The sequence below is a fragment of the Schistocerca gregaria genome, unplaced genomic scaffold (genome assembly GCF_023897955.1).
Source record: "Schistocerca gregaria isolate iqSchGreg1 unplaced genomic scaffold, iqSchGreg1.2 ptg000445l, whole genome shotgun sequence".
Lineage (NCBI taxonomy): Eukaryota > Metazoa > Arthropoda > Insecta > Orthoptera > Acrididae > Schistocerca > Schistocerca gregaria.
Window position 1 is genome coordinate 634,194 of NW_026061867.1, and position 12,969 is coordinate 647,162.

The 12,969-nt window shown below is 52.1% G+C and overlaps 6 non-coding genes across 6 annotated transcripts; all 6 read left to right on the plus strand.

Moving 5' to 3' along the window:
- Window positions 1-697: 697 nt before the first annotated feature.
- On the plus strand, window positions 698-779 carry Trnas-uga (transfer RNA serine (anticodon UGA)). The gene has a single exon. It is a non-coding gene; the product is annotated as a tRNA-Ser (tRNA).
- Window positions 780-1,363: 584 nt separating this feature from the next.
- Window positions 1,364-1,436, plus strand: Trnaf-gaa (transfer RNA phenylalanine (anticodon GAA)). Its single transcript has one exon. It is a non-coding gene; the product is annotated as a tRNA-Phe (tRNA).
- A 2,251-nt stretch (window positions 1,437-3,687) lies between these two features.
- Trnat-ugu (transfer RNA threonine (anticodon UGU)) lies at window positions 3,688-3,760 on the plus strand. The gene has a single exon. It is a non-coding gene; the product is annotated as a tRNA-Thr (tRNA).
- A 6,339-nt stretch (window positions 3,761-10,099) lies between these two features.
- On the plus strand, window positions 10,100-10,181 carry Trnas-uga (transfer RNA serine (anticodon UGA)). The gene has a single exon. It is a non-coding gene; the product is annotated as a tRNA-Ser (tRNA).
- Window positions 10,182-10,765: 584 nt separating this feature from the next.
- Window positions 10,766-10,838, plus strand: Trnaf-gaa (transfer RNA phenylalanine (anticodon GAA)). The gene has a single exon. It is a non-coding gene; the product is annotated as a tRNA-Phe (tRNA).
- A 1,512-nt stretch (window positions 10,839-12,350) lies between these two features.
- On the plus strand, window positions 12,351-12,432 carry Trnas-uga (transfer RNA serine (anticodon UGA)). The gene has a single exon. It is a non-coding gene; the product is annotated as a tRNA-Ser (tRNA).
- The last annotated feature ends 537 nt before the right edge of the window (window positions 12,433-12,969 follow it).

Consider the following 12,969-nt stretch of genomic DNA (forward strand, 5'->3'; position numbering starts at 1 on the left):
GCGATTTTGCATATAGAGGAGCAAATATTTTCACACACGTGAATGCGGTTGCATACCAATGACGCCATCCTCAACAAGAAGAAAATTTCCGTTTAACAATACTGAGTGTCGCGGCGGCCACTGCTTTCTGTGGCTACCGGTTCACCTCTCACTGACGCTGGGACTGCAGAAAGCCGTCGCAGGCCCATGAGTGCGCTCCCGTCATTTTCTCGCGTCGACGCCGAGTTCGTGTGTACACAGACGTGCTTGGAAGCGTTGGACAGAGCAAACATTCATTTCTCTCTTTTTTAAGAATCGCAATTCAGTCATTCGAGTGCGGCAAAAGCAATGGTGCAGCGTTTCTTTTCTTAAGATCTCGCAGCTACTTGCAAGTATGTCGACCACTTAAGACGACAGAAAACTAGCGTCAGCGGTAAGTCGGTGAAGTCGCCATTGGAGCCACAAGCCAGTAATTACGTCATGCGAATGACTCGCACGCCACGCAGCTGTACGATAGCTCAGTCGGTAGAGCGTTTGATTTTCAACCAAAGGGTGTTGGGTTCAAGGCAATGTCTAGGCGAAAATTAATACACTTTCGTAACGGCTAATGTGCTGGCAATGGAAACACTACAGAAAAGAGTGAGGCCACGCAGCTTTCTGCCATTGGATTGCTTCTAAAGGTGGCACTTTCACTTGTCGGAAGACGCTATTGCGACCGGCAGTCGTGGCCGAGTGGTTAAGGCGTCTGACTTGAAATCAGATTCCCTCTGGGAGCGTAGGTTCGAGTCCTGCCGACTGCGGAAATTTTCTCGCTCTCAGAAGATGGACGTTCAGCTGCATCCTAGCAGTTGCGTCTCTACTAAACACGTGGGTCGCCAGCAATGTGCAGTGTTCTTGGGTGCAGCGCTACAGTCGCTCCCAGAAGCCACAGCTCATCTCCTCGTCTCACTGCCGTCCACCAGGTGTGAGTGCAAGTGTCGCCTCTCTGGGCAGTACAGATGTGTCCATTTTAGCTTGCAGACGGTGACGTGTAGCAATTTATGAGCTAACGCAAGTCAAATGTTTTAGCGTGTGTTTCTGCTTGATACTGCCTCTCACATAGTGGAGAGGCTCACTCCTTCTTGTGTCTCGTTCTCTGCACACGAGTTGCACGTGGCATCGATATAGTAAAGGTTTTCTAGCGCCAGCGAAGTCAATATTACATGAATCGAGTCGACATGTTTGCTTCTTACGATGATGGAATCAGAAGATATGTGTGTGGTACTTCACTGCATCTGCTGCTCGCCTTTCAGCGTCCCTGTGTCTTATCAGACGAAGATGACTGTGAAATTGGCGGCGATTCAGAGGTTAACGAAGACGCGCGAGTATGCAGACATACGCGCGAGCCGAAATAGCTCAGTTGGGAGAGCGTTAGACTGAAGATCTAAAGGTCCCTGGTTCGATCCCGGGTTTCGGCAAGTGTTTGTTTTGAAGCTGATGCCAATGGAATTGCTCCGAGTCTGTGATGATGTAAGTACAGCCGAGAACAAAAATGACTCTATCCTGTAACTGTTCAGGTTATCTAGTGCATGCCGTAAGAGGAACACAGTAGGCAACTCCCTGAGAAGTAAGAAAATACGAAAAGTCCTACCGACTGCGTTCCCTTTTTTGTGTCAGGAGGTAAAGAACGTCTCCAACGGAACCATAGCAAGACTGATGGGCGGGTTAGAGCTAACTAATTTGGTTACAAAGGCAACTGCACTTTACATCAAAAGAACCCTGTTTATGATTAATAAGGACAGAGATAACATCACCTCCCGACTATTCACAACTGTCCAGCCTGGTTCCCTGCAACCCCCGGTTAATGTGGGCAAACTAAACAACACACTAACGCATATCAAGAAATTTTATATTGAGGTCGGCTACTTAGAGGCACGCACAATGTACAAGTCAAATATAACTACAAAGGAGATTCTAAACACATGGCACAAATCGGATACACAAAATACCATAGAAATCAAATATCCGAACGTCATATGGCGTACTGTATGGAAAAACCTTAGCCTCAAAATCCATTCAACAAACGTGGCTTCCACTTGGTACAAGGTAGTCAGCGACACTATACCAACCAATGCAAAACTTTATCAGATAGGACTGTGTGCCACAAATCACTGCACTAAGTGTGGATTCGTGGACACACATCAACACAGATTCACGTGCAGAGGACAATTTCACAATTGGACATGGATCAGATGGAAGATTGCACTCCTCACCAGAAGTGATGGCCGCAATTATACACCACAAACGCTATTACAGCCTGAAGTGACATTTTTTCCAGAAAGCAAAAATAACGCTGTCATGTGGCTCATGGGTCACTACACACATTACGTAATTGGAAGGAATGGATCTGACAACTCAATTGATTTCATCGTCTATATGGAATCCGCTTATTGGGAATCAAAAAAATTCAGTGAGCATAAAAAACACTACGGCAACATGTTGAATATAGTCTTCAAGAGGACAGGCATAGGATAAAAACGAACAACACGATAGAAACTATAAGCAAGTAACAAGTAAACAGTGGACTGAGTGACCTATTTTATTAATCTCTGAGAAGTGACTACGGCTTCTACACGGTATTATGTACGAAAAAAAAACCACAACAGAAAAAGGTAAAAACAAATTACAACATTCAAGAACCAAACAGAGCAAATAAAAAAAATAAAAAAAACATAAAATAAAATAAGGGAAAAACCGCAACGTCCACAGTAAAAATTTTGTTCCATGATATAAATAATCTCAGAGGAGACAGACAAAAGGTCTGTGTCCTCCCATGTCATGATGGGGGAGGGGTTCTGTGTCGTGACGCACTTGCAGTGCCGCGAAGAGGCCCCACTGATGTTGCTGCGCGTCCGGGATCCTGCCTTCATTGCGATCTACTTATTGACAAGAGAAGTAAAAAAAAAGGGGGTTAAGGAAAAAAAAGTGGTTAAGGAAGAAAACAAACTTTGGAAGAGCGTTAGAAAAACAAAAAAAACTAAAAAAACCGGTCTAAGGCGCTGGTTTAAGGCACCAGTAATGCAAAAAAGAAAGTGGTAGAGCACTGGTCTAGTAAAAACAAAAAATAGCTCAGTTGGGGGGAGAGCGTTAGACTGAAGATCTAAAGGTCACTGGTCCGATCCCGGGTTTCGGCAAGTGTTTGTTTTGAAGCTGATGCCAATGGAATTGCTCCGAGTCTGTGATGATGTAAGTACAGCCGAGAACAAAAATGACTCTATCCTGTAACTGTTCAGGTTATCTAGTGCATGCCGTAAGAGGAACACAGTAGGCAACTCCCTGAGAAGTAAGAAAATACGAAAAGTCCTACCGACTGCGTTCCCTTTTTTGTGTCAGGAGGTAAAGAACGTCTCCAACGGAACCGTGAAATGAGCGAAAACGTGGGAAGCATTGCATTCGAAATGCTTGTGAATTTTCCAATTGCCCAGTGAATGTCGACAAAACACGTAAATCCTCTACTCCAACGTATGAGACCTAACGACTGCTGCAGTTTGTTTTTGCATCGTGTGTCAGCATTCTTCGATAGTCTGCTACGAGCTTAGCGCGACACGTTTGTAGACAGCATTCAGGGACGTTTAATTAGTAACAGCTCGATGCAGCGATAGCACAACTGTGAAGGACATGAGTCAATGTATACCTGTGCATCGTGGGATGATCTCTAACGTCGTGTGAGCCCGGATAGCTCAGTCGGTAGAGCATTAGGCTTGTAACCTAAGGGTCCAGGGTTCAAGTCCCTGTTGGGGCGGAGATTTTAATACTTTGGTAGCGGTGGAAACACTACGGAAAAGAATGCAGCTACGCCGTTTTCTGACGCCACAGTGCTTTAAACCGTAGCAGTTGCATGTTTCGTGTCCGAGTGGTTAAGGCGTCTGACTCGAAATCAGATTCCCTGTGGGAGCGTATGTTCGAATCCTACCGGCTGCGTGCGATTTTGCATATAGAGGAGCAAATATTTTCACACACGTGAACGCGGTTGCATACCAATGACGCCATCCTCAACAAGAAGAAAATTTCCGTTTAACAATACTGAGTGTCGCGGCGGCCACTGCTTTCTGTGGCTACCGGTTCACCTCTCACTGACGCTGGGACTGCAGAAAGCCGTCGCAGGCCCATGAGTGCGCTCCCGTCATTTTCTCGCGTCGACGCCGAGTTCGTGTGTACACAGACGTGCTTGGAAGCGTCGGACAGAGCAAACATTCATTTCTCTCTTTTTTAAGAATCGCAATTCAGTCATTCGAGTGCGGCAAAAGCAATGGTGCAGCGTTTCTTTTCTTAAGATCTCGCAGCTACTTGCAAGTATGTCGACCACTTAAGACGACAGAAAACTAGCGTCAGCCTTCTTCGGCGGACCTCGGAAGAGTTCCGCCCTTCGATACCTTGCAGAGTCCTGCTACGTATCGAAGTGTTAGGGCTTCGCAGAAGTCGCAGTCGCAGTCGCAGTCGCAGTCGCAGTCGCAGTTCCGGAACCGCCAGCAGCAGCAGCAGCAGCAGCAGCAGTTTCCAGTGCCGCCAGTTTTGCAGTAGCAGTCGTCGCCGGACCCAGCCGCAGCTTCCGGACCCAGCCGCCGCCGCCGCCGCCGCCGCCGCCGCCGCCGCAGCTTCCGGCCCCCGCCGCCGCCGCCGCCGCCGCCGCCGCCGCAGCTTCCGGCCCCCGCCGCCGCCGCCGCCGCCGCCGCCGCCAGGACCCAGTGCTTCGTCTTCCTCTCCTGCTTTCGTTGTCGTCGCTATTCTCGTCTTCGTCTTTGCCTTCATCCTTTCGCTCCTCGACGTCTCTCATCTGTCATCTGTAATCTGTTCCTGACTTTGTCCCTTGTCTGTCCCCATTCTTCTTTTCTGTGTTTCCAGTTTTCCTTACTGCCATCATGACCACCCCCACCACCACCGCCACTACCACCGCCATCGTCTATACGACGCCCTCCCTCGCTGCCACTACTCTTACTTGGTGTGCTCAGTCGCCCCCGTCCTACTATATCCCGCCCCTCCTCACCCTTCCCACCCCAGCTCCCTTTGTCGCCCCATCCCCTGCTCCTTCTCCCCAAGCCTCCACACACGACCCCTTTCCCCCACTCCCCCACACCACTCATGCGGCCCCTGCCAGGGTTGTGTCTCGTCGGGCTACGACCCATGCCGCACCATCGCCGGCGCCAGCACCACCACCTGCAGCAGCGCCACAACCAGCAGCAGCACCAACAGCAGCACCAACAGCAGCACCAGCACCAGCACCGACACCGGGACCTGCCGCTTCCCGTCATCTCCCCGTCACTCCTGTGCCCCACACCTCCTCCCATCCTGTCCCCGCTGTTAAGCGTCCCAGTGGCACCCCCGCCTCCTCCGCACCCAAGAAGTCCCAGCATCTTCCCCCTCCCCCACCCCTAGATGCCATGGATGTCTCCCCTCCAGCCCCCTCTACTTCCTCTTCTAACTCCCCCTCCTACAAGTATCTCCTCTCCCGTCCTGATCCCTCTCTCCTGGAGGCCCGCAACCTGACCTTGCTCCTCCGCCAATACTTCCCTGCAGCCCCCATCTCCCTTCTTACCCCCCGTAGGGACTCTGTCTTGATCACCTCCCCAAGCCCTACCCTACACTCCGACATCCTCTCCCGAATTCCTCTCACCCGATTTGGACCTAATGCCTCCCTTGCCCCTGCTCCTTCCCCTTCCTCCCCCCGTCAACCCCAACCCCCACGTCGCCCGCCGACCCTCACCGCCGTGATCACTCGGCTTAGCCCGACGATCACGGAGGAAGAGGTGCTGGCGGAGTTGAAGGCCCACCCGTACCTGGAGGTGCGAGCTGTTCGCCGCATTTTCAACTCTGCGGGCCCCACTCGCCTTATGCGAGTTTTCTCCGAACACGCTCCCTCCATCGACCATCTCCTTAAGGAGGGTGCCCTCCTCTTCCACCGCCGGTATAAGGTTGACCCCTCCCGCTCCCCACCACAATCCATTCGCTGCCAGAGGTGTCTGCGTTATAACGCACACCCAACATCAGAGTGCCGCGAGGCCCCAGTCTGCCCGCATTGTAAGCAAGCGCACTTCCTCCGGCAGTGCCCCAACCTTCAGTCTCCTCCCTCCTGCAATACCTGCAACCTCCAACACCCTACCTACTCCCAGAAATGCAAGGCTCGACCTCCTCCATCCGCTCCTGAACTCACTGTTCCTCTCCGCCCTTTGGATGACCCCACCCCTCCTGGCAATTCCCTCCGTCCTCCCCCCACCGCAGAGGACATCATCAGGTTCGTCACAATAGTGCTCCAGAACGTCCATCCCTTTCAGCGTCCCCACACCCTCCACCAGATTTCCCTCGCTGCCCGTTCCGTGTTCCACCTCAACACCTACGCCACCTATTCCCACAACCAGGCCCATTTCACCTTCTCCCGTCTCGACACCCTCGTTTAAATTCCCATTATGGCACGACAGCACCGTATCCTGTTCAATAACATCCGCTCCCTTCCCACCAACAAGCACCTCCTTATGCATACCCTTACGACCCACCGTGTGGATGCCTTCCTTCTGAACGAAACCTTTCTTCAGCCCCACCACACCGTCCACACCTCGCCCTACCTCCTTCACCGGTCTGACAATCCACTCCAGATAGCGCGTGGCGGAGTTGCCATTGGCCACCACCGCCAGATCCCTGTCCGGCTCCAACCCCTCCTTCCTGACCCCACAGAACACTTGATCCTTAGTCTCTTCTTCCCCGGCCTTACCCTTACCTGTGCCACCATCTATGTCCGCCCCGCTGCACCTATTCCTTTCGACTTCCTTTCCCACATCGACCGTACCTTCTCCTCCTACGTGATCGCCGCCGACCTTAACATCCATAGTCGTTCTGCCGCCCAGTTACGGCGGTGGCATCGGTTCCTTGCCACCCTCCAAGGCGACGTCCTTCCAATTCCCCAACACACCCGCCCTGAATCCAATACCACTCCCGATGTCGTCCTAGCCTCCCCCACCCTGCTTGGCCGCATAGCGGTGGACGTCCTTGATCCCATTGGCAGTGATCATCTCCCTGTCCTCCTCACTGTATCAGACGGTCGTCGCCCCCGTCCCGACCCGCGCCATGACCCTCCCCCGAAATATGTCCATGACTACTCCCGTGCCAACTGGAATGCCTACCGGGACTCCCTTGCTCTCCAGGTCGATAGCCACCCCCTCACCTACCACCAACCTGACGACGTTACCCGTGCTGCCTCCTTTCTCCAGCAGACCTTGTCTGAGGCCGTGGAGGCCCACGTCCCTACCATTGCCATCCATCCGCACCGCCCCACCTTACCCCCACAGGCCGTCCTTCTCCTGCGTGAATCCCGCCGGCTCTACCGTGCCTTCCTTCACACACGTGACCAGGACACACTACGACGCCACCGGCAACTACAGCGACACATCAGGAACTTACTCACGGCAAAGAAACGCCGGGACTGGCGACAGACATGCACCCGTCTTAATGCCACCTTACCTATCAACTCGTCCAAGTACTGGTCAGCCTTCCGCCGCCTTACCGGATCTAAACCCTCTCCCTACTACCCTCTCCTTCATGATGACCACCCCTTCCCTGATGCCCTTAGTAAGGCCAACCATTTCGCCTCCTACCTCTCCGATATCCTTACCATCCCTGACGATCCCCAGTTCGATTATTCCCTCTTTCCTGATGTCCGTGATCGAACTGATACCTCTGTCCCCCCGCTTGCTCCTGGCTTCCAGTACTTGGACAACATCACACACACAGAACTAAATACCCCAATCACCACTCAAGATATCATTGCTACACTTCGCCCTAAACGCAACACTGCTCCCGGTCACGATCGTGTTACTTACCGTCACCTCCGTGAAGCTCCTGCCTCCTTCCTCTCCACATTGGCCAGGCTCTACAATGTGGTCCTGTCCACCGGCTACTACCCCGACCTGTGGAAAACCTCCCGGATCCTGATGTTCCTCAAGCCCGACAAACCGCCTTCCGCTGTCTCCTCCTACCGTCCCATCAGCCTTACCTCGGTCTTCAGCAAGGTCCTGGAATCCATTCTTACCCGCCGCCTACACAAGCACCTTCACCAACACCGCCTCCTCCCCCCTACCCAATGTGGCTTTCGGCCGTCCTTCTCAGCCGATGACCTCCTCCTTCACCTCACTCACCTCCTCTCCGAACAACTCAATTCCCGTCGTTCCGCCATCTTCCTTTCCCTCGACCTCGAACGCGCATATGACCGTGTGTGGCATTCCGGTCTCCTTTTCAAGCTCCAAACCTTTGCTCTTCCTCTCAACTATGTCCGTCTGGTCGCTTCCTTCCTTTCCCACCGTCCTTCCTATGTCACCATCCACAACACTGATTCCTACACCTTCTACCCCTCCGCCGGTGTGCCCCAAGGTTCCGTCCTTTCCCCTCTTCTCTACCTCCTTTACACGGCAGACATGCCTCCACCTGCACCTCCCCTACACCTTCTCCAGTACGCCGATGACACTGCCTTCCTTGCCCTCGCTCCCACCCTGCAACGCTCCCAGCACCTTCTCCAATCCTATCTTGACCGGTTCACCACTTGGTGTAACCAGTGGTTGCTCAAGGTCAATCCTTCCAAGACCCAGGCGATCATTGTAGGCAAAACCACTCGTTCCTTCCGTCTCCTTGATTTCTATCTTACTATTTATGGCCGTCCCATCACCCTCACACCTACTCTCAAGTACCTTGGTGTCACCCTCGACCGTCGCCTCTCCTGGAACCCACATCTCCGGACGATCCAAGCCAAGGCACGCTCCCGCCTCCGCCTCCTTAAGCTCCTTTCTGGCCGTACATGGGGTCTGGACCCTTCCACCATCCTCTACACCTACAAGTCCCTCATCCGTCCTATCCTTTGCTATGCTCATCCCGCCTGGATCTCTGCCCCTCCTACCTTCTACAAGTCCATTCAGATCCTAGAACGCCATGCGCTCCGCCTCGCCTATCGCATCCGTCTCCCTTCCCCCACGCGGATCCTCTATGACCTGATTCCCTTCCCGCACCTCCTCCTTTTCCTCGAACGGTTACGGATCCTCTACACCTCCCGCAAGCTTGATCCTCCACACCCTCTTGTCTCTCCCATCCTCTCCCACCCCAACCTGCTGCCGCGCCTGCATTCCTATATCCCACCTGCTCTCCATCTTTACACCCTCCACACCCTCTCCCTCGGTGGCTTCCGTCAACTCCCCCTCCCTGATGATGCCCTCCTCCCCTCCATCTACCCCTCCTACCAACTTTGAGCCTTACCTTCCCTCTCCTCTCCTTTTCCTGTGGGCACCCTCTCTCCCTTCTCTCCCTCCCTCCCCTCCCCTTTCTCCTTGGGCTTCCACTCCCCCTACCCTCCCCCTTCTCCTCCATCCCTCTCCTCCACTGGCATCTTCCCCTCCCCCTCTCTCTCCTCTTCCCCACACCTTTTCCCCTTGGCAGGCCACGACTCTGCTGTCTTCCATCAGTTACTTTCATCGTCCTACGCCGAAGACCATCGCATGTGTTTGTGCCTCGACTCTCCTGCAGTGTGTTTGTGTTTCGTCGTTTGTGCTCCGCTGGTTCACGTGTGGCCATCTGCCATCTGCGTTTGTGCACCGTGTTTCTCCGCTTTTATCCATTGTGCTACGCACGTGACCGACTCCGTTTTTACTCTGTTTTGTCTACTGTTTGTACCCCGCCGTCTTGATTGTTTTTATATCTCACTCATCTCTGTTCTGTGTATACTCTGAGGCCGAAGAGCGGCATACTTGGTCCGCTGCCGGCCTACCTGTTTGTCACAGGTATTAAAATCACAATAAAGGAAAAAAAAAAAAAAATAGCGTCAGCGGTAAGTCGGTGAAGTCGCCATTGGAGCCACAAGCCAGTAATTACGTCATGCGAATGACTCGCACGCCACGCAGCTGTACGATAGCTCAGTCGGTAGAGCGTTTGATTTTCAACCAAAGGGTGTTGGGTTCAAGGCAATGTCTAGGCGAAAATTAATACACTTTCGTAACGGCTAATGTGCTGGCAATGGAAACACTACAGAAAAGAGTGAGGCCACGCAGCTTTCTGCCATTGGATTGCTTCTAAAGGTGGCACTTTCACTTGTCGGAAGACGCTATTGCGACCGGCAGTCGTGGCCGAGTGGTTAAGGCGTCTGACTTGAAATCAGATTCCCTCTGGGAGCGTAGGTTCGAGTCCTGCCGACTGCGGAAATTTTCTCGCTCTCAGAAGATGGACGTTCAGCTGCATCCTAGCAGTTGCGTCTCTACTAAACACGTGGGTCGCCAGCAATGTGCAGTGTTCTTGGGTGCAGCGCTACAGTCGCTCCCAGAAGCCACAGCTCATCTCCTCGTCTCACTGCCGTCCACCAGGTGTGAGTGCAAGTGTCGCCTCTCTGGGCAGTACAGATGTGTCCATTTTAGCTTGCCGACGGTGACGTGTAGCAATTTATGAGCTAACGCAAGTCAAATGTTTTAGCGTGTGTTTCTGCTTGATACTGCCTCTCACATAGTGGAGAGGCTCACTCCTTCTTGTGTCTCGTTCTCTGCACACGAGTTGCACGTGGCATCGATATAGTAAAGGTTTTCTAGCGCCAGCGAAGTCAATATTACATGAATCGAGTCGACATGTTTGCTTCTTACGATGATGGAATCAGAAGATATGTGTGTGGTACTTCACTGCATCTGCTGCTCGCCTTTCACCGTCCCTGTGTCTTATCAGACGAAGATGACTGTGAAATTGGCGGCGATTCAGAGGTTAACGAAGACGCGCGAGTATGCAGACATACGCGTGAGCCGAAATAGCTCAGTTGGGAGAGCGTTAGACTGAAGATCTAAAGGTCCCTGGTTCGATCCCGGGTTTCGGCAAGTGTTTGTTTTGAAGCTGATGCCAATGGAATTGCTCCGAGTCTGTGATGATGTAAGTACAGCCGAGAACAAAAATGACTCTATCCTGTAACTGTTCAGGTTATCTAGTGCATGCCGTAAGAGGAACACAGTAGGCAACTCCCTGAGAAGTAAGAAAATACGAAAAGTCCTACCGACTGCGTTCCCTTTTTTGTGTCAGGAGGTAAAGAACGTCTCCAACGGAACCGTGAAATGAGCGAAAACGTGGGAAGCATTGCATTCGAAATGCTTGTGAATTTTCCAATTGCCCAGTGAGTGTCGACAAAACACGTAAATCCTCTACTCCAACGTATGAGACCTAACGACTGCTGCGGTTTGTTTTTGCATCGTGTGTCAGCATTCTTCGATAGTCTGCTACGAGCTTAGCGCGACACGTTTGTAGACAGCATTCAGGGACGTTTAATTAGTAACAGCTCGATGCAGCGATAGCACAACTGTGAAGGACATGAGTCAATGTATACCTGTGCATCGTGGGATGATCCCTAACGTCGTATGAGCCCGGATAGCTCAGTCGGTAGAGCATTAGGCTTTTTAACCTAAGGGTCCAGGGTTCAAGTCCCTGTTCGGGCGGAGATTTTAATACTTTGGTAGCGATTCCTCTGGTAGCGGTGGAAACACTACGGAAAAGAATGCAGCTACGCCGTTTTCTGACGCCACAGTGCTTTAAACCGTAGCAGTTGCATGTTTCGTGTCCGAGTGGTTAAGGCGTCTGACTCGAAATCAGATTCCCTGTGGCAGCATATGTTCGAATCCTACCGGCTGCGTGCGATTTTGCATATAGAGGAGCAAATATTTTCACACACGTGAACGCGGTTGCATACCAATGACGCCATCCTCAACAAGAAGAAAATTTCCCTTTAACAATACTGAGTGTCGCGGCGGCCGCTGCTTTCTGTGGCTACCGGTTCACCTCTCACTGACGCTGGGACTGCAGAAAGCCGTAGCAGGCCCACGAGTGCGCTGCCGGCATTTTCTCGCGTCGACGCCGAGTTCGTGTGTACACAGACGTGCTTGGAAGCGTCGGACAGAGCAAACATTCATTTCTCTCTTTTTTAAGAATCGCAATTCAGTCATTCGAGTGCGGCAAAAGCAATGGTGCAGCGTTTCTTTTCTTAAGATCTCGCAGCTACTTGCAAGTATGTCGACCACTTAAGACGACAGAAAACTAGCGTCAGCGGTGCGTCAGTGGGAAGTCGGTGAAGTCGCCATTGGAGCCACAAGCCAGTAATTACGTCATGCGAATGACTCGCACGCCACGCAGCTGTACGATAGCTCAGTCGGTAGAGCGTTTGATTTTCAACCAAAGGGTGTTGGGTTCAAGGCAATGTCTAGGCGAAAATTAATACACTTTCGTAACGGCTAATGTGCTGGCAATGGAAACACTACAGAAAAGAGTGAGGCCACGCAGCTTTCTGCCATTGGATTGCTTCTAAAGGTGGCACTTTCACTTGTCGGAAGACGCTATTGCGACCGGCAGTCGTGGCCGAGTGGTTAAGGCGTCTGACTTGAAATCAGATTCCCTCTGGGAGCGTAGGTTCGAGTCCTGCCGACTGCGGAAATTTTCTCGCTCTCAGAAGATGGACGTTCAGCTGCATCCTAGCAGTTGCGTCTCTACTAAACACGTGGGTCGCCAGCAATGTGCAGTGTTCTTGGGTGCAGCGCTACAGTCGCTCCCAGAAGCCACAGCTCATCTCCTCGTCTCACTGCCGTCCACCAGGTGTGAGTGCAAGTGTCGCCTCTCTGGGCAGTACAGATGTGTCCATTTTAGCTTGCAGACGGTGACGTGTAGCAATTTATGAGCTAACGCAAGTCAAATGTTTTAGCGTGTGTTTCTGCTTGATACTGCCTCTCACATAGTGGAGAGGCTCACTCCTTCTTGTGTCTCGTTCTCTGCACACGAGTTGCACGTGGCATCGATATAGTAAAGGTTTTCTAGCGCCAGCGAAGTCAATATTACATGAATCGAGTCGACATGTTTGCTTCTTACGATGATGGAATCAGAAGATATGTGTGTGGTACTTCACTGCATCTGCTGCTCGCCTTTCAGCGTCCCTGTGTCTTATCAGACGAAGATGACTGTGAAATTGGCGGC